This window comes from Dryobates pubescens, chromosome 8 (assembly GCF_014839835.1).
Source record: "Dryobates pubescens isolate bDryPub1 chromosome 8, bDryPub1.pri, whole genome shotgun sequence".
NCBI lineage: Eukaryota > Metazoa > Chordata > Aves > Piciformes > Picidae > Dryobates > Dryobates pubescens.
Window position 1 is genome coordinate 35,577,418 of NC_071619.1, and position 18,352 is coordinate 35,595,769.

At 42.7% G+C, this 18,352-nt stretch overlaps 1 protein-coding gene across 9 annotated transcripts in view; it reads right to left on the reverse strand.

The window, feature by feature from the left end:
- Positions 1 to 18,352, reverse strand: part of ZBTB20 (zinc finger and BTB domain containing 20) — a 554,111-nt gene that overhangs the window by 14,054 nt on the left and 521,705 nt on the right. For all 9 annotated transcript variants that reach the window (XM_054163730.1, XM_054163732.1, XM_054163729.1 and 6 more), the window contains one exon: positions 12,129 to 12,316. The gene's annotated coding sequence lies outside the window, so the exon portion shown is untranslated. The remainder of the gene's footprint in view (positions 1 to 12,128; positions 12,317 to 18,352) is intronic.

An 18,352-nucleotide genomic window follows, 5' to 3' on the forward strand; every position in this document is an offset into this window, starting at 1 on the left:
GCCTGCTCATTCTGAGCAGGGGATTTCAGGAGGAAATGCTTTCATGATGTTTCAGGAACACAGAAGAACATTTGTATCCTCCACAGGAGATCTGACCAGGAGCAGCTCTTGCTTTCTGTTGCTTTAAAGGTTTGCTGGAGTTTTCACCCAATCATCTGCTTGAGCATCTTGAAAATCAGTATCTCCTTCTATAATATCTATCCAAAACAAACACCAGATGACACTACACGAATTGCCCTAACCCTACCAGATTGTTGTTAGAATCAAAATATGTAGCAGTCTACATTTAACAGGAAGTACTGTATTTTTACCAGCACAACATCTATTAATGTGTCAGTAATACACTCTATGGAAGGAAGAATCGCTGTGTTTTGGAGGCTGTCAAACTTCTCCAAATTTCATAGTCTAATAACTACGTTTATTTGAAGGACAGAAATGCATGCACACAGAAACACAACCTTATTCTCTAAGGAGCAAACATATCAAGCAGACAACTAATAAGACAGAGTTTGCTTAAACTTTGTTCATGAGACAGGGTGGGTTGTTTTTTTTCTGCAGACTAGAGAATGTTCAGCAAATTTCCTAGGGACAATTTATTCAGTTATAATTGCTCTCTCCTTTTTAGCATCTACCTAATGATGAGATAGCAATTTTATATAAAACTGGAGGCTAACCCAGAGGTGTCCTGTACATAAAATTGCTTCTATATTCAGTGGGCATAATCCCCAATGCCAAGAATAAAAGCCTCTATTTCAGCCTACATGCTTGGGGAACAGGCAGTGAATCGCTGGAGAAGAGGAGGCTCAGGGGAGACCTCATTGCTCTCTACAACTACCTGAAAGGTGGTTGTAGCCAGGAAGGGCTCTTCTCTCTAGCAACCAGCACCAGAACAGAAGGACACAGTCTCAAGCTGCACCAGGGGAAGTTTAGGCACGAGGTGAGGAGAAAGTTCTTCACTGAGAGAGTCGTTCATCATTGGAATCGGCTGCTCAGGGAGGTGGTGGAGTCACCGTCCCTGGAGGTGTTCAAGAGGGGAATGGATGCGGCACCTGGTGCCATGGTCTAGTCACAAGGTCTGTGGTGACAGGTTGGACTTGATGACCTTTGAGGTCTTTTCCAACCTTGGTGATACTGTGATCACCCCCCTATGCTTTGCCTCAAAGACTGCAGGAGGACCCTGACAGCCCTCATACTGTTTGCCCTACAATCCACAGGTGGCAATGTCTATGCCTCAGTTTGCTTCACAGGTGGAACAAGAATGGCATCACTCAACCAACTCTACATAAGGACTGCTCACCTTAATTAATCTTAAGAAACTGTTTTGCATTCCTTGAATGAAAAACACTACAGAAAGATGAAGAAACAACTTCATAGGTCTCTTCAAATGTTGTTCCTCGGGAACTTTCACACTACTGTAGTGCCTTATTGCTTTATACCTCTTTAGAGTGAGCGTACTGCTTACAACTGTAAAACACCAGGCAAAAACCAGCTCCAATTCATAGCGGTATGGTGACCAAGGGCTTTGGGGTGTTATAGCATGTTAAGCTATTTTAAAGTTAAATAAAGACTCCATTTTTAGCCAGGGTATTTACTTTCCCCACTCTCACTCTAGTTTGTATTTTTGCTATTTTAGGAACTCCAAAGATAATTCAGAGTAAAGAGGCTATACCTGAAAGCCATTTTTATTCCCAGACATATATTTGAGGTGCAGTCCAACATATCTCCTCTGTAAACACTGGCATATGTATACACTCTGTTTCTCATATCCCCCTAACACAGACATGGACTATGTCAATGGGAGATGCCTCTCCTGTAGCTATCTACACCACCTTCAAGCAACCCAGAAGAATGGGGTTTTCCACAGATTGACCGTATCATTACAAGCATGTTAACTCCAGAGCCCCAAACAGTTGTAACCCGTTTACTTTTTAGCAAAAAATAGGATCATCAAACAGCATTTTGACGCGGTTTTGAAACGTGAAGTGAGAAAGCTGCCCTCTTGTAAATGGAAGCAGAGAACACAACGTGACCGCATGATGGCACCATTTCCTAGGAAGAGAAACAAGGCCGTGCTCATCCCTCCTTCGGAAGGGAACATTTTTCATGTTCTCCATGAAAACTGTTTCAGCCACGCTCGTTCGTTCCCAGAGAGCTCAGGCACGATCCTGCCAAACCCCAGCACGGCCCAACTGTTTTAACTGGCTACAAGTTTAAGGCAGTTTGGCTCCTTCCAAAAATCTGGGGGCATCTATTGCTAGTTTTCCTTCCCAGCGGAGATGCTGTTACTCAGAGGGCATGCTGCACCAGAGGACGTGCAGCAAGGAAGCCACTGAACAAGGCAGAGGTGATACAGGCCAGCTGTAAGTTATGGTGTGAACCACTCAAAGGGAAGCACAGGGGTGATGCTTCTTGGGTGGAAAAAACAAAGAAAACAACAAAAAAGGAACAAATGTTTTGGAAAATGTAGGCAAACAGTGATTTGTTTCATACTTCCACGGTCTTGATCAAAAGCTTATGCCTTCACCTGCTTTAAGGGCTTAAAAAAAAAATCTTACTAGTGTATTTCAGGATGAACAGCCATAATGAAAGTGAACAGGGATTGCTTTTGGTCATCTTGCTGTGGTGAACTCCATCAGCTTACATCCTCGCCCAGGAGCATTGTTTAGGGAGGAGAAGAGGCTGGAGTTGGAGGTGGGAGCTCAGTCTGGAGGAGGAATGAATTAGAAGGATAATAGGTGCAAATATATTAAAACATGTCTCCAAAAGAGACAATTGCTATTCCATGAACTCTTTCACGTTTGCCCTGTATTGTTAGGTTTTTTCCCCCAGGCAGAAAGACAAGGAGGAAAAGCTTATCAGTTTGAGTGTGGTTAAATACAGTAAGCCTGAAAGCCTGTGGGCTTTAGTTAAAAGGAAAATATAGATTAAAACCTCTTAAGATAATTACCTGTTTAGAAGGTTTCTATTCAAGCTAGAATCCTCTGCAGGGAGTGTTTGTAGCAGTCTATTAGGAAAAGGGTGCAGCCAGAAATGGTTGACTTTTGTGGGAGAGCTGCTGCCTGTAGCAGAGCACTGCTTATACCCTCCCTGTTTCCAGAGAAAGGCCTTTCAATGTAGGAAATTTCATTATGGTCACAGAACTTCTGGTTGATGAGAGAAACAAGGAATGTCAGTTCTCAGGGCTGGGGAAAGGATTCTTTCATCTCTTCTCATCCCTGAGTAGAGGAAAGTTATCACATGAAAATGCTGAATTTTATTTGGTTATTTTTCCCATATAACAATTACCCTTTCACTAACAGATTGAAAAGATAACTAGCACAACTGGGAGCTTTGGTGAATATTTCATCTTAGAAATATTGCAAGACATATTCACACTGTTTTGGACTGTGGGTTCTTTATTTTTAGTTTATGGGATGAATGTTCAGGCCTGCTTCTAATTCAGATTTTAATATCATTGAGAATCAGCACATGCTCCTGTTGATGATGCTGAAGGCCACAGGGAAAATTTCTGTCCTCAGTGAGACCTCTGCAATCCCTAGGAGCAGATTTATTTCCAAAATCACCTCCTTAGCTTTGATAGGAAGAGAAAGGTATGGCAAAATGCCTTAAACTAATAAATGAAGGCAATAAACAAGAACACAGCATTCATGGGTGGCTTGATATCATCAGATGGTTCTGTAGCATTAAATGTACACTGTCAGTTCCAATGATTATTTTTTTTCCCCTACAGGGAAAAGGCCCTGGAATTGCATGTATACACAAGCATACAGACACTAACAGGTGATACTAATACTGAGCACAAGAGTTATTTCTCCCATCTGCCTTCAGGCACATTCTACCCTCTACTCAGCCAAAAAATTAGAGATAGCATCTGGGAGTGTAACTTTTGAATACAGGGAGTATGTCCTGCTTTGAAACACTGCACAGGATTAAAGCACAAGGTATTTTTGTTAAAGGTGACATGGTTGCACACATGGGCACGGTGCTGTGAGGAGAAGTCCCTTGCTCTGCTTTTATTTCCTCTATCATACACCTTTTCACACAAAGATTGCTACTTTGTGGGGTTTTTATCTGTGTAGCATCAATAAATTACACGTTATCACTCCTATCATCTAGTTATAAAGAGCCTTTCAAGATTTTTAATAGATGCACAATATTGCCACACTTACATTTTCACTGGTTAAGAACTCAAAAATAGCTGTTGTGAGATTACTCTTAATTTATACTACTTCTCTCTGGTGGGCTTTCAAGAAGCAGCATTTCACCACATGTCACAGATTGATACAGAGTATATATTGTGCATCCCAGCCGGGCAGAGATCCTTTCAGTGTTTAATACAACAGAGCTGGGACAAGTAAGGGTTCTAGGATTTATCTTTAATTTTCTTTTTATTTTTTCCTTTTCTTTCCCTCTTTTCTTTCATCAAGGAGCTATTTGTGTTGACAGATTAACTAGGGATCTTGAATTCTCTGTTTATTACAGTTCCTGTTACAGATTACAGTTCCAGATACACAAGACTAGATCTCATGTTATTTTAGCCTTGTAAATTATCCCATGGACAACAAAAAAAGGGTCAGAGAAAACATAAATGAAAAGATGGTGCAATCACATTCCCTCTAGAAATGATAATAATTGGCATCCTCAGGAATCCAAACACAAAGTGCCAGGCAGAACATATCGCTGTGGTCCACCGTGCATCAGGCTGTAAGGCAAATACCCTGATGCAAATGAAGGGGTTTAGTGGCACTCTGATGGCTTACAGCTGAACTTCACTTGATCCATGGAGTAGATCAAACACCACATTTCTTGGGGAAATGCAATTAATTTCCCTCACAACATGCCCTAGCACACCTCATAAACATTAGTAGGTGGTATTAAACAGTACCCTGGTTTTATGTCTCAGGGTCTCTCCCAGTAGCATGTTATGGTTTTGCTTCCGAAGTGCTCTGAAAAAAGAACTCTCTTTGTTCAGCTGAGAACAATACAAGAATTGTTTTTTCTCTCATTTGAATACTGCCCTGACTATAGCTTGCTCTGAAGTTGTTGAGTGGGATCCCAATGTAAAGATTACATGGCTACTCTACCACAGGTAAACAACAGAGAAGAGGAGAAAGTGACTATGGAAGCTTAGATGAAAGGGACAGAAAGATACAGTGCTAGACAGATTACAGAGCTGACAAGGAACAGAAGGTAGCAGGCTACATGCAAATCAAAGATTAAGTAGGTTGAAGAGGACACTTAAAGAAAAAAAAAGCCCAAAACACTAAGGGTATAAAGACAAATACTGTAATAAAAAATTGTTTAAACACATCAGACAAAGAAAGCTTGCAAGGCAGTGACCAGTACCTAGGAAGCGATGTACATTACGTGGATTGATAGATTAAGTAGGCTAGTAGTAAACTTCAGGGAGTTAACTAAACTACTGATCTACGAAAGCAGTAAAGCTAAGAGGTTGCAGAAATTCCACCATGGAACTGACGTTAGTGCCATGGTTCAGTTGATTAGATGGTGTTGGATGATAGGTTGGACTTGATGATCTCAAAGGTCTTTTCCAACCTGGTTAATTCTATTCTATTCTATTCTATTCTAAGGATGTGGCATTTTCAGAATGGAGGATAATGGAATAAGGTAAGCCAGCTCAAGGGGGAGAAAAGGAAATAATTGTTCTGGAGACTGACATCAAAAAAATATAACTTCATACAAAAGCAATGAAACAAAAGAATCCAGAACAACTAAAGAGTACTACAAGATCTTAATATGTGATAGATAGGTGTACAGTATTCATCAATCACTCATGAATGAGTGAAGCAGTTGAAACACTCATTCAATGTATAAAGAAAGGGTTTACTAGAAGAATTACGACCTGAAGAATGTCAATAAAGATCTGTGTGGGGATAACTCTGATGACATGAGGTAAACTCAGAAACAGACTACAGATATCTTACATCTCAGTGGCTGCAGCATGACTTACAAACAGAAGTATCACAGAATTATTACCTTAAGTCAGCTCAAAATCTTAAGACAAGAAGCTATTGAAATGTAAAGAGCACTAAAACTTTTTATCCTTTTTCCTGGTGCTTAGAAAGAAGAGATACTCTGGGGATATATTTTCGACTCTCCCCTGAAATCATGAAAGCCAGAAAGTTGCCATGGCCATTTTAAACCAATGCTGAAATGATACATGCTGAGAGCTCTCTAAATGTGCATTAAGAACAGCACAAGAACTGACAACCTAGCATCATGCCAATATCAGAAGGTCATCAAGGAAGAGAATCAACATTTAGGATAATTAGGCAAAGTTTCAAATGTGTTATAAATGTAAGTGATTTATGCATCAATGAAACTTAGGCTCCAGCATCACAGTTGCTTCTGAAAACATACTTGCTGACTTCAAAACTGAAGCACCATATGCTGTTAGACATTCCTCAGGAGAAGAAAAGCCCGAGAGAGCAACCTGACAAAACTCACTTAGTGTGCTGATTAGGAACACAGAGACCAGTTCCTATCAGTGGTACAATATTTTACACTGCCAAATCTTCAGTGTAATCTGATGACTTTTTCAACAGAGGAGGGGTGAGGTCAGCTTACAGTTTCACGTACCTGTACTTACTTCTGTCCCAATACAATTCAAGCAACATATATTTGTTTCTATGAGAAGACATGTCATTCCTGGCTGGCATTTGTTTCATAACCTTACAAATAGAAATGGAAATCTAGAGGACACAGAAACCACTTCAGACTCTTAAAAAAGAGGAGGATTTATAAACCAAATTTCAAATGTTCTGCAAGACAGAAGTATATTTAAATCTTGTGGCATCAGTCTTTCAGAGCTATGGATGTCCTTGCATTCAGTGTAGCTTGCTACAGAAAAGCTCTGTATCATTATGTAAAATTTGGTGCCCTCAACATAAGGAGGACGTGGACCTGATGGAGTGGGTCCACAGAAGTGCCAAGAAAATCATCGGGGGCTGGAACACCTCTCCTACAAGGACAGGATGAGGGAGCTGGGGTTGTTCAGCCTGGAGAAGGAGAAAGGCTCCAGAGATATCTAATAACAGTCTTCCAGTTCCTGAAGGGGGACTACAAGAAGGCTAGAAAGGGACTGTTTCCAAAGGCCTGTAGTAATAGGACGAGGGGCAATGGTTTTAAATTAGAGAAAACTAGATTGAGGTTGGATGTTAGGAACAATTTCTTTACCACGAGGATAGTGGAACACTGGAACAGACTGCCCAGGGAGGTGGTTGAGGCCCTATCCTTGGAGCTATTCAAGGTCAGGCTTGACAGAGCTCTGAGAAATCTGATCAAATGGAGGATGTCCCTACTCACTGCAGGGGGGTTGGACTAGATGACCTTTGGAGGTCCCTTCCAGCCCAAACCACTCTATGATTATTATTACTACATCATCTAAAATAGATACTTTGACATGCAAAATTTCTTAGGTCACCAAAAACAACCTTAAAATATTCAGCATTAGCCAACACATGCCATACACAGATGAGCAAATATACAGGTGAAATGACTATTGACATACTGCCTGCCTCTGAAGACAAGGAAGGTGGTAGAATCAGAACCCTTCTCCTCCCCTCTCAGAGTGGAAATCCTTCAAAATCTCCAGAGCAGTTTCTAAGGAATCATAGCCACAAGTTTCCAGAGGCAGAGGGAAGAGCATAAAGGCACGTAACAATTCTCTCCTTGCCACAGAACCTCAGAGAGAAGCACAGGAAGCCTAAACCATAAAGATGAGGCCAAACCATCTTTAGATCCATCTAGCCCCTGTATTAGCCCCAGGCAAATCAAACCTGTTGATTCATGGGAAAGGAATAGTGGGTCCCTCTAACTGTTCAAGAAAATGAAAATCCAGAGTTGCCACATCCATTCCAAATGCTCTGTGGAGTTCAAAAACTTCTGTGCCCTTCCCCATTATGCTGGAAGACGTTCAGACTACAAAGATCAGACCTTAGGAGAAAACCAAAACAGACTGCCTCCACATTCCCATTCCATGAAAGCTACAAAATGATGGAATTGGACCAAGTGAGCCACCTTGTTTGAGCACACATGGACCAAGTGTTCAGATATGGTCCATCACCAACAGTATTTACAAAGTGCATCCTATTTAATGCATAAACCATCCCTAGTCCCTTAATGAAACATAACTTTAGAAAGTCCTCCCCCACCTCAACAACTTGCCAGTTATTATGCCATGAATTTTTCAAGAATTATCCATGCCTCACTTTCCTTCTCAGCTTTCATTCCCTGCCAGAATTTCAGTTCCCTGCAAGAATTTCATGTTCTCTAAAATAAAAAGTACTGCTTTAGCAATTCTTCCAATGATTGTCCAACCTGCCTCTCAGTCCCCTGGAAACTCCTTGCAAAGCTGTTGCTTTTCCCTTGTCTGGAACAAATTCCTTCACAGATGGACCATCCAATATCTAAGAATAACTTTTTAAACTACCAATAGAGACAAAGAGATTCAGTTGTACTGTTCCCATGGGATTCCTTTGAGTTTGGACACATCTGTTAAGATACATGCATCAGAACTTGAATGAAGTTTTTGTCCTGGTCGTATCTCTGAGAACTCATGAAAGTTTCTGCCAAAATTATCTTATCTCTTGGTACTTGCAAGACATTTACAGTTATAGACGCTTTCTGAAGGGCTCCTGAAGTAAGTGGCCTATATAAACCAAATCAGTTTGACCACAGCCAAGTTCTGATGCCTTTCCTCTTAGCAAAATCTTTAAAAGTTTTACCTGAGGCAGTTAGTTCATCCTTCAAACTAGGACCCTACTGACTATGCATTCTCTACCCACGAGCAAGAAAGCATGTGGAAAAAAGCAAATAGTACCAATCTTACAAGCTTTCCTTTCCTCCTTCATAACTTTTGCAGAACCTGTGCCTCCATGCTTGTCCTTGTAGCTTTTTACACCAACAACTTTCTTCTGGGTATGCACCTACATCTGTTTGTGACAGCTGAGTAGCTAGAGGTGTAACTCATTTGGAGCTCTATCAGATCATTCCATGACTTAATTCCAAATTAATTCAATGTGGTGCTTGTTATCTGCCAAGCCCTACATGAAAACAGTTATCTCAGGAAGCACCTCTTTCTCTCACTTGTTTCTCCAATTGCACTGCATGAAACTATGCGAACAGACTTCCCAAGACTGGAAGAGATGGGAACTGGGCTTTGCTTCAAGCAGTCACCTGCACTGGAAATATATCATCATGTTCAAATCCAGAAATCTAGGACCCAGTCCCACAAGAATCAGAAGACATGCAGACCCATGGGGAATAAGTGGCACCAGAAACAGCACATGGAATATACTACACTATAGAATGAAGCACCAAATTAAATTGTGCATATCTTCACTCAGATTTCTTTGCTAAGTACTCATTTCAGTAAGAATGGCATTCAGGCTACTGCTTAAGCTTTCTTCACCTCTGCCTTTAACAGCTGAGGAGCAGATGGATATCACAGAGGTGGCTGGTTTGTTTTTTTCCTATGCTTGGAAAAAGCACCCTGATATTTTAAAGTAGATTGGCTTCTGAAGATTTCTCATAATAAATATGTGGTGGTGTTTTCTGCCAAGCACCAGTGACTGTGCATGCAAAATGGTCAGTGAAGATTTCACACGGATTTGAATAAGTGGCCCATAAAATTCCAGTCTCAACAGGAGATAACTACAGGAAACCTGGCACTTGAGGCCATGGTTTAGTTAGTCACGAGGTGTTGGGTGACAGGTTAGACTTGATAATCTCTGAGGTCTTTTCCAACCTTATTGATTCTATGAAATACACAGCAAATATCCATATGCCTCATTTTTAGTTCATGTGAGAAATTGGCATTGCCAAAACATTAATTATCTGCATACCACCCTGAACAAACCCAGGCTGACAAATAATTCAATATAAAGAATGGGGCTTTTTCTATAGGTTTCAAAGCATGTGGGATCATCTAACAGAGGTGAACACCACAAGATGTCTTACTATTTCTTGACTTTTTGAATGAGTCTAACTGTATTTCAGGAACTAAATTTCAACAGGTTTTGAGATAGGACAACATTAATGTTAAAATTATTATTAAGCTTCTTTTCTGGGGAAAAAAAAAACCCAAACCAACAAAAAACCCAACACCCTCCACGAGACAAAACCCCAAACAGCTTCAGTGTGAACAGAGAATCTAACCTGGGTTTGCAATTTCTTCATATAGATATTGAGAATTTAGCAAGAATGGAAGGTGATTTGGGGACATTGAAAACTTTGGGGTCTAAAAGACTGTCTGCTGACCTCTGCCAATATTCCTCACCCCAGAACTTGGCCACCTCAGAAAGCAAAAGCCGGAGTTCATTCTCCAGGATCCTTACAATCCCTGCTGGCCTCTGTCCTAAGGTTGCTTTCATGGGTTTCCATTTGTACTGTCAAAAAACATCAGTGTGAGGTTTCAAATCCCATTTACTGATGAAGTCTTTCATCTTTGTGAATGGGATAAAGAGATTCTTTGTTTGAAAATAAGGATTATTTTTTGTCTTGTTGCTCTGCTCATTTTTTTTTTGCATCTTTTCACAAGCTTTTTGTTTTCAGAAAACACTGCAAGACAAAACTGTACCCCAGTTTTAACAAAGAGTCTGACATTTCCAATTTGAAGAGAATACTTGTATATACTAAATTGCATGCTGCCTGCTGTGCAGTTGTTTCACATCTTTCTTCTCCTCAAATTGCCAGGTGAGATTCAGCAAAGTCTTCCCAATGTTTACCAGCTCTGCTAAAATCAAGATCTCTAGAAGAAGCTCATAATGAATAAAGGCAGAAGCCAACAGGAATGAACTGCAGCTACAGCGATTTTGAGAGTGATGATCCCTCTATAACCCATTGCTTACAACTTTGGCCCCGAGGCAGGATTTTTAAGTTAAAATAAGAAAAAGCATATACACACTTTCTAATCTGATTTTTTTCCCCCAACTGCCATGCCCTGATTTACGTTTTGGGTTTTTATAGGCCTCTGCAAAGTGTGGTTGGCTTTTGAGTTCTTGAAACCTGGTGGCATCATTGTTCTTTTGCCCTTCCCCTCCTCCCCCCCTTTAAGTTTTACAGCAACCTTAAACTGCCACAGAAAAGAAACTATATATTCTAAACCTAGTGAGTGATCAGGCTCACATCACTCCCCACAGCCTTGCCCAAGAGTTTTCCAGGCGGGGACCACCGTGAAATGATAACGTTTTAAAGAGGTGACAGAATACATAGAATACATATAGAATACATAGAATAAACCAGGTTGGAAGAGACCTTCAAGATCATCGCGTCCAACCCATCAACCAATCCAACACCGCCCAACTAACCCACAGCACCAAGTACCCCGTCAAGTCTTCTCCTAAAAACCTCCAGTGATGGCGACTCCACCACCTCCCCAGGCAGCCCATTCCAATGGGCAATCACTCTTTCTGTATAGAACTTTTTTCTAACAGGGTAAATTCTGACTTTCCCAAATCCACTTTTAATCATTCCCTCCCTTATTTTTGACTTTTTTGGCAAAGTGGAAAAGAACATTTTTTTTTAAGGCCAGTTAACCCATGCTGAGTAATCTGAAAGGAAATGCACTCAAAACAAGGGACCGACACTAGTACAACCACACAGGTCTATGATTTTCCAAGGTCTCACAGGCTGATCCTCTCTACAAAATATTCTCCCCTTTCTTTGTGGAAATCTGTCACAATCCTGGGGGTCAGAGCCAGACACTTGTTTTCGTCCATGATAATAAAGCCTAGGCTGAAAATCCCCAGTCCTAGATATGCTTGGGTAACAAGAAGCATGAGAAGCATGTGACTACCTGGAGAAGAATAATTACAGCTCTAGTTGGAAAGAGACATGCTTGAGGGGTCTTCCCTTTTTAATTCATAAGAAGCAGCAACCTGACCCAACAACATGCTCTCGGCTTCCTCTGGCTGATTGCATTATCATGACATTAAAAGAAAACACTGTGTTTCAGTGGTAATTACCAAAGAAGGAAAAAGGTAAGCCCTGAGGAACTCCTGCTCGTGCCATTATGAAAAGAGCATCCAACTGGAAAACCTGGTCCACAATAAGGAGCATGTTTTCAAGAACCCTGGTATAACCCAGCAGCATGTTGGTGTACTCACAATCAGATGACCCTGTGTGTGTGTGCAGGTTTGTTGGTGAATGTGGTGAGTGGATGAGGGCCGGGCCCAAAGACGGAACAGCTTCAAGGTTCAGGCAGGGAAGGCCCGGCTTGGCGCTGCATGCACCCGTCTGAGTAATCTCATTCTCCTCAGACGCCTTCTGGTTTTCAGCTGTCTTGGGTTTCTTCCTGAAAATAAACAAAGAGACCTTTGAAGGGACTGACTGCATATTTGGGAAAAAGCATTTTTAGAATCTGTTAAAGATAACTTTCTTCCTCCTCACCACCCCCCTTCTCTCCTCTCTTTTCCCTTACAGGGAAAGAGACACAGAAGACTTTCCTCCATGAGTCTTGTTTGGAAATAAGCTGCTCCTTGTTTTGACTCTGATGCAATGGCCCTGAGACTGCGTACAGCAAATAGGCCAAGCATGAAGCTCCTCATTCTGCCCCTACTGATGACATATAAAATGAAACTCGTCCCAGCAGTTTAGACAGTTGGAGCTTCGTTTGACAAATATTAACCACGGCTGTAGCATTCTGAATAGAGAGAGTTACACAGAAATGTAACAGAATTGTCTGAAAAGCAAACAAATATGCAAGGTTCCAGTTCAAAGCAAATCAGTGCAGAGACTTGTTTTATAAGGAAAAGCACTGAAGTAATTTTGAGTTACAGAGGTCATATAAGTAAAGCATGAAGATCTGGATACTGAAACAAGAAGCTGTAAGTACAGCACATGCAGGCTCTCAGTGTATCCATCACTCCATCCAGGATTTCTGAGCATTTTGACATACTAGGAATGAAACCTTGGAGGAATATTACGCAGGTGGTTAATCACCACTTTTGTTTCTCAGATGGAGAAACTAAGGCACAAAGAGAAGCAGCAGGCTTTGAATCGGGCAGTGAGTGCTCTGTACAGGGAAGCAAGCACTCACATCTCACTGTTTCCTCTACATTTTAAAAGGGAAGGTGCTCCCTCCTCTGCTTCTGGAGGCAAGTAGCTGCCCAGCCAACTCTGACTCAGCACAAAGCCATGGTGCCCAGGTAAACATCCAGCATCTCCCACTGCTGGAGGGGACTGTGGCCATGCTTGTGAGAGTGCACCAGAAGCCAGGGATGCCAGACCCGTCCAAATTACATGTGGTTATCTCCTGCTGGCACCTCAGGTGTGAGCAGTGGCCAGTCACCATGAGAGCATGTCTTTGTGGAGGCAGCACCTTGCACTGCCAGGCGACCATGGTTTCAGAACAATGTCTCGCCCAAGTGAAGGTGGTCCCAGAGAGTATGGAGTACCTGCTGGCACCAAGGCAGCCTTGCCCTGCATGAACCCAGACCCCATGCACATGGTCCTGGCTCCCCCTTTCCTGGCAATGCCCCTCTCAACAGGTACAAGCTTTTCTCCTGAACCCTCTTTTCCCCCCCATAGAATCATAAAATGCATTGAGCTGGAAGGCACACTTGAAGGTTATCTCATCCAATCCCACTGCAGTAAGTGGGGACTTCTTTAACTAGATCAGGTTGCTCAGGGCATTATCAAGTTTGATCTTGATTGTCTCCAGGGATGGGGCTTCCACCACATCTCCAGGCAACCTCTTTCAGTATTTCACTACCCTCACTGTGAAGACCTTCTTCCTAATGTCCAATCTAAATCTACCCTGCTCTAGTTTAAAACTGTTGTGTCTTGTCCTATTGCTACATGTGCTTCTAAACAGTCTCTCCCCAGCTTTCTTGTAGGTCTCCTTCAGATATTGAAATGCTGCTGTAAGCTCTCCCTGGAGCTGCCGTTTCTCCAGGCTCAACAAGCCCAACGCTTACAGCATGTCATTTTGGTGGCCCTACTCTGGATCTACTCGAGCAGGTCCATGCTCTCCCTGTGTTAAAGACTCCTGGAAAGAGAACTCCAGGTGAAATCCATCTCTCTGGACCTGCTGTCCGTGCTCCTTTCGCTGCAGCCCAGGATGACATTAGCCTTCTGGGCTGCGAGTGCACATTGCTGGCTCATGTCCAGTTTCTCATCCACCAGTCCTTTTCTACAGGGCTGCTCTTGATCTCATCATGCCTCAGTCTGCATTGGTATTGAGGGACCTGCTCTTCTGTAGTCCGCCTAGGACGACATGCAGCTGACACACCCAAACAGGAGTTTTGAAGACTTGACTGGCCTCTTAAGTTTTCAAACAACTCGCTCTTCCAGCAAGAAAATCCTCATTCGCACGGGGGTGCGAAGGACAAGAAGCAGCAGAGCTCCGGGTCCCGGTTACATAAAGCCATTATATAAGAGCGGCACGCCCGGCCGGGGGCAGGGCCGAGACCCGACGCCATTTACCGGCTGCCGCCGTCGGGGGGCAGCAGCCGCCTGGACCCGGCCAGGTCCGACCTCAGCCGAGGGACGACCTGCTGCTCACCGCACCCGGGTTAAGCTGCCTCCTAGGTCAAAACGTGAAAAATCCGGGAGAGGAGGGAATAAAAATTGTAATTCTAATAAAAATAAGTTCAACGGGAAAAAAAAAGAGAAATAAACCAAATCTTCCCCCTCCCCCCCACCCTTCTACAAAGGATCCTTAGGATGTGTTGGAGCCGGTCAGCCACTTCCACATGCCTTGGGCTGCCTCGCACTGAAGGGATGCCTTAGGCTAACAAACGTGCTCTGTCCCAGGTGAACCACTGCCGATGGAGGGTCACGCTGATATCCCTCAGGCAGATCTGATGTGTTTTGATTAGCAGGGCTAAAAACCACCAAACCCGATGGGCAGATGGTACCCCACACATATAACCCATATCCTCAAAATATACTGGTCTAAAGCCTAATCTGATCTAAATCAATAGCAGTTGACTAAATGGACCTTACTTAAAGGTGCAGAGGTATAGTAAAGTGCTGAACTAATTTAATCAATTTTAAAGGGAAGGAAAAATCAAACTAAAAGCTTTTTTTTTTTTAGCTTGAAGAGTTAACAGAGCATCTCATCGCTCCAAGCTCCGGGCATCCTCCCGTCTGTTCCCTATTCTGTCATCAGGATCCATCTCATGCTATGTAGATGAGAATGCAGATGACACAGAGCTCGTGCATGGGCACATACATATATACTCAACACTGGTTAGACTACACCTCGAGTGCTGTGTCGAGTTCGGGGCTCCTCAGTTTAAAAAGGACATTGAGATACTTGAATGTGTCCAGAGAAGGGCAATGAGCCTGCTATGAGGTCTTGAGCACAAGCCCTATGAGGAGAGGTAGAGGGAGCTGGGGTTGTTTAGCCTGGAGAGGAGGCGGCTCAGGGGAGAGCTTATTGCTCTCTACAACTACCTGAAGGGAGGTTGTAGCCAGGTGGGGGTTGGTCTCTTCTCCCAGGCAACCAGCACCAGAACAAGAGGACACAGTCTCAAACTGCAACTGGGGAAGTTTAGGCTTCAGGTGAGGAGAAAGTTCTTCACAGAAAGAGTAATTTGCTATTGGAAATGTGCTGCCCAGGGAGGTGGGGAAGTCACCATCACTGGAGGTGTTAAAAAAAAATTGGATGTGGCCCTTGAAGCCATGGTTTAGTTGTCAGGTGGTGATAGGTGATAGGCTGAACATGATGATCTCTGAGGTCCTTTCCAACCTGGTTGATTCTGTAAAGCATGTGGACTGCATACACTGGGGTTGGACTAGATGTTCTCCAGAAGTCCTATCCAACCTCCACCATTCTGAGTCTGTTTTATTTGTAACAGTCTGCATTTCTCCTTGATGTACAGACTCTGGCACACTTCTGTAAGCATCATTTGCAGATCCCATGATTTTCCCATGTGCAGCCAGCACATACTGTGCTGTGGGGAACCTATGTGTAAAATAGTGGCTTTTTACAGCATTGCCACTCAAGAAGCTTTCAGATAGCATGGCTTTTTGTCCAGGCAGTGAAGGATATATATAAGACTAGACTTCAGGTGCCCAGAACAACGAGGTCTCTGGCACCTGGAAGCTGAATCACTGTATTTAGGCATTGTTTTCATTTCAGAGTTAACCCAAGTTACACACTAGTTCTGCCCACAGACAAAGCCACCTTCCCTGGGTAGGATGCTGTTGTGAGAGGCTCAGTCTGAGTAATCACAACTTGTTGGCTGCTAGCACAGCCACAGTTGTGTTGTTAGACCAAGCACTGAGTGATGCTTCATTGTGTGGCTGAATCCACGTGTGCCTCCTAGGCCTACAAAACTCATCAGAGGAACAGGTTAAAAAATACTTTACCAACAGGTTGTGACACCAACAAGGCTGTGCACAGTGCCTCCTGCTTCCTCCTTTCCAAGCCTATTTATTTCCTACTTTGCTCTTAAAACTGACACTATGTTATCAAGATGCTCTTGTGTCATCACATCTTGTTGACTGTGCTCACTAGGATGGGAAGAGAAGCAATGGTGCTGACTGGCACTAGAGGTGATACCACTTTGCAGCAGTTCATTTCTCTTAAACTGTTTAGACATGCCCTGCATTTTGGTATCGCATCAAAGGAATGCATGCTTCCACATGAGGAAGGTTGAGTAAAGGGAACTGCCTAGTCAGTTAAGGATCCAAAGAAAAACTTCAGAAAAGAAAAATCCTGGGGACACTGTGATCAAAGCTACCTGTCAAGAAACCCTAACCAGGTTCTTCTCCAGTCTGCAATGTCTGGCTGCTGTTACCACCAAGAGACAATGGGCAAAGCCACAAAAATCCTGTTATTGCTCTAAGGATATTGCTATTCTTTTGCTCTACCTAATCACCCATATAGAAAGCTCCCATTTCTATGATAGTCACCTATATATTCTAATTAAATATTCTTACATTCATTTACACAGTCTACTTCTATTACTCTCTTACTGCTATAGTCTTCACAGGAAGAGCTGCTAAGTGCTGGATCAGGTGCAGCATCTCCATCCTTGGAGATTTTCAAAACTTAATTGAACAAGGCCCTGAGTAACCTAATCCAACTTGGAAGTCAGCCCTGCTCTGAGCAGGGAATTGGGCTACAGACCTCCAGAGAACTCTTCCAACCTAATTTTTTTCCCCCCAATTGTACACTTTTTCTATGAACATTTCCATCAAACAAGCTCTCTAATATTATATCTCCATGTTCCAGAAGGTAAAAACGACACTCTAAATGTGGAAGAGTATGACTTGCCATAGCTATGTCAAAACCCTGAAAGCACAGGAGTAGAACCGAGAATGAAACAAGTCATAAATACTGCTTGTAGAACCTTCCCAAATGATACCTCTTTCTGTACCATCCCTGCACTTCACTGATTGGCAGTTCTGTGTGATTATTTTCAGGAGTAAAGGTCAGCCTGCCTCGCTATTTTATTTCCTGTGGTTATGTTCTTCTCTACAGATTAATCCTGGAAACAAGAAATTTGCTATTTACTCGTCAGTAAGATCAACAGAGGTTGCAACTTATTTGCAAAAGACTTGTGAATGTGCTCCTGGTGCAAAGGATGAGAGAAAACAGCCTCAAAGCTGCACCACAGAAGGCTTAGATTATATATTAGGAAAAATTTCTTCACTGAAGGGGTCATTGGGATATGGTGGAGTTGTCATCCCTGGAGGTGTTTAAGAGATATTTGGATAAGGTGCTTAGAGACATGATACAAAAGTTGCATTCAGGGAGATGTGAGGTTATGGTTGGACTCAGCGATCTTAAGGTCCTTTTCAACCAGGCAATTCTAGGATTCTATGAAAATCCCTGCTACATTTCCTTCTTCTTGCTGCCACTTTCAAATTCATCCTTCTCTCCCCCAGCCCTCCACTTGCTCTCCAGATGCGATTTCTTTGCACGTATCTCCCTCGTAAGCATCACTTGAGTGTGGAATGAATTTCCCCCCAATGAGTAAATGTGTTCTTACAGCGGGGGCATCAAACCAGGAATATCAAAATCAGGCAATGTACATTGTTGTACTTCTTACACAGTAGCTATAACTAATGCTTGAACCTTCCCTTACAACAGGGAACAGCTCTCCATCCTGCAGAGACACCAAGCAGGCAACGAACAAATTAGCTTGAGTATAGGAACCAGTGTAGCTGCACAGAACCCAGAGTAGCATCCTGGCTCTCAGGGGAAGCTATGATAATGTGACTGTATGAAAATAATACTACATAATGAACAATAATGAGGCAGGTTTCAGCCTCTGAATGCAGGGAGGGCTGGGTCACCAACCAGACCTTTGTTCAGTGCATATTAAACAGCACAGAGGGAACAAGCCACAGGGTTGCTGATGTTGTTACAAGT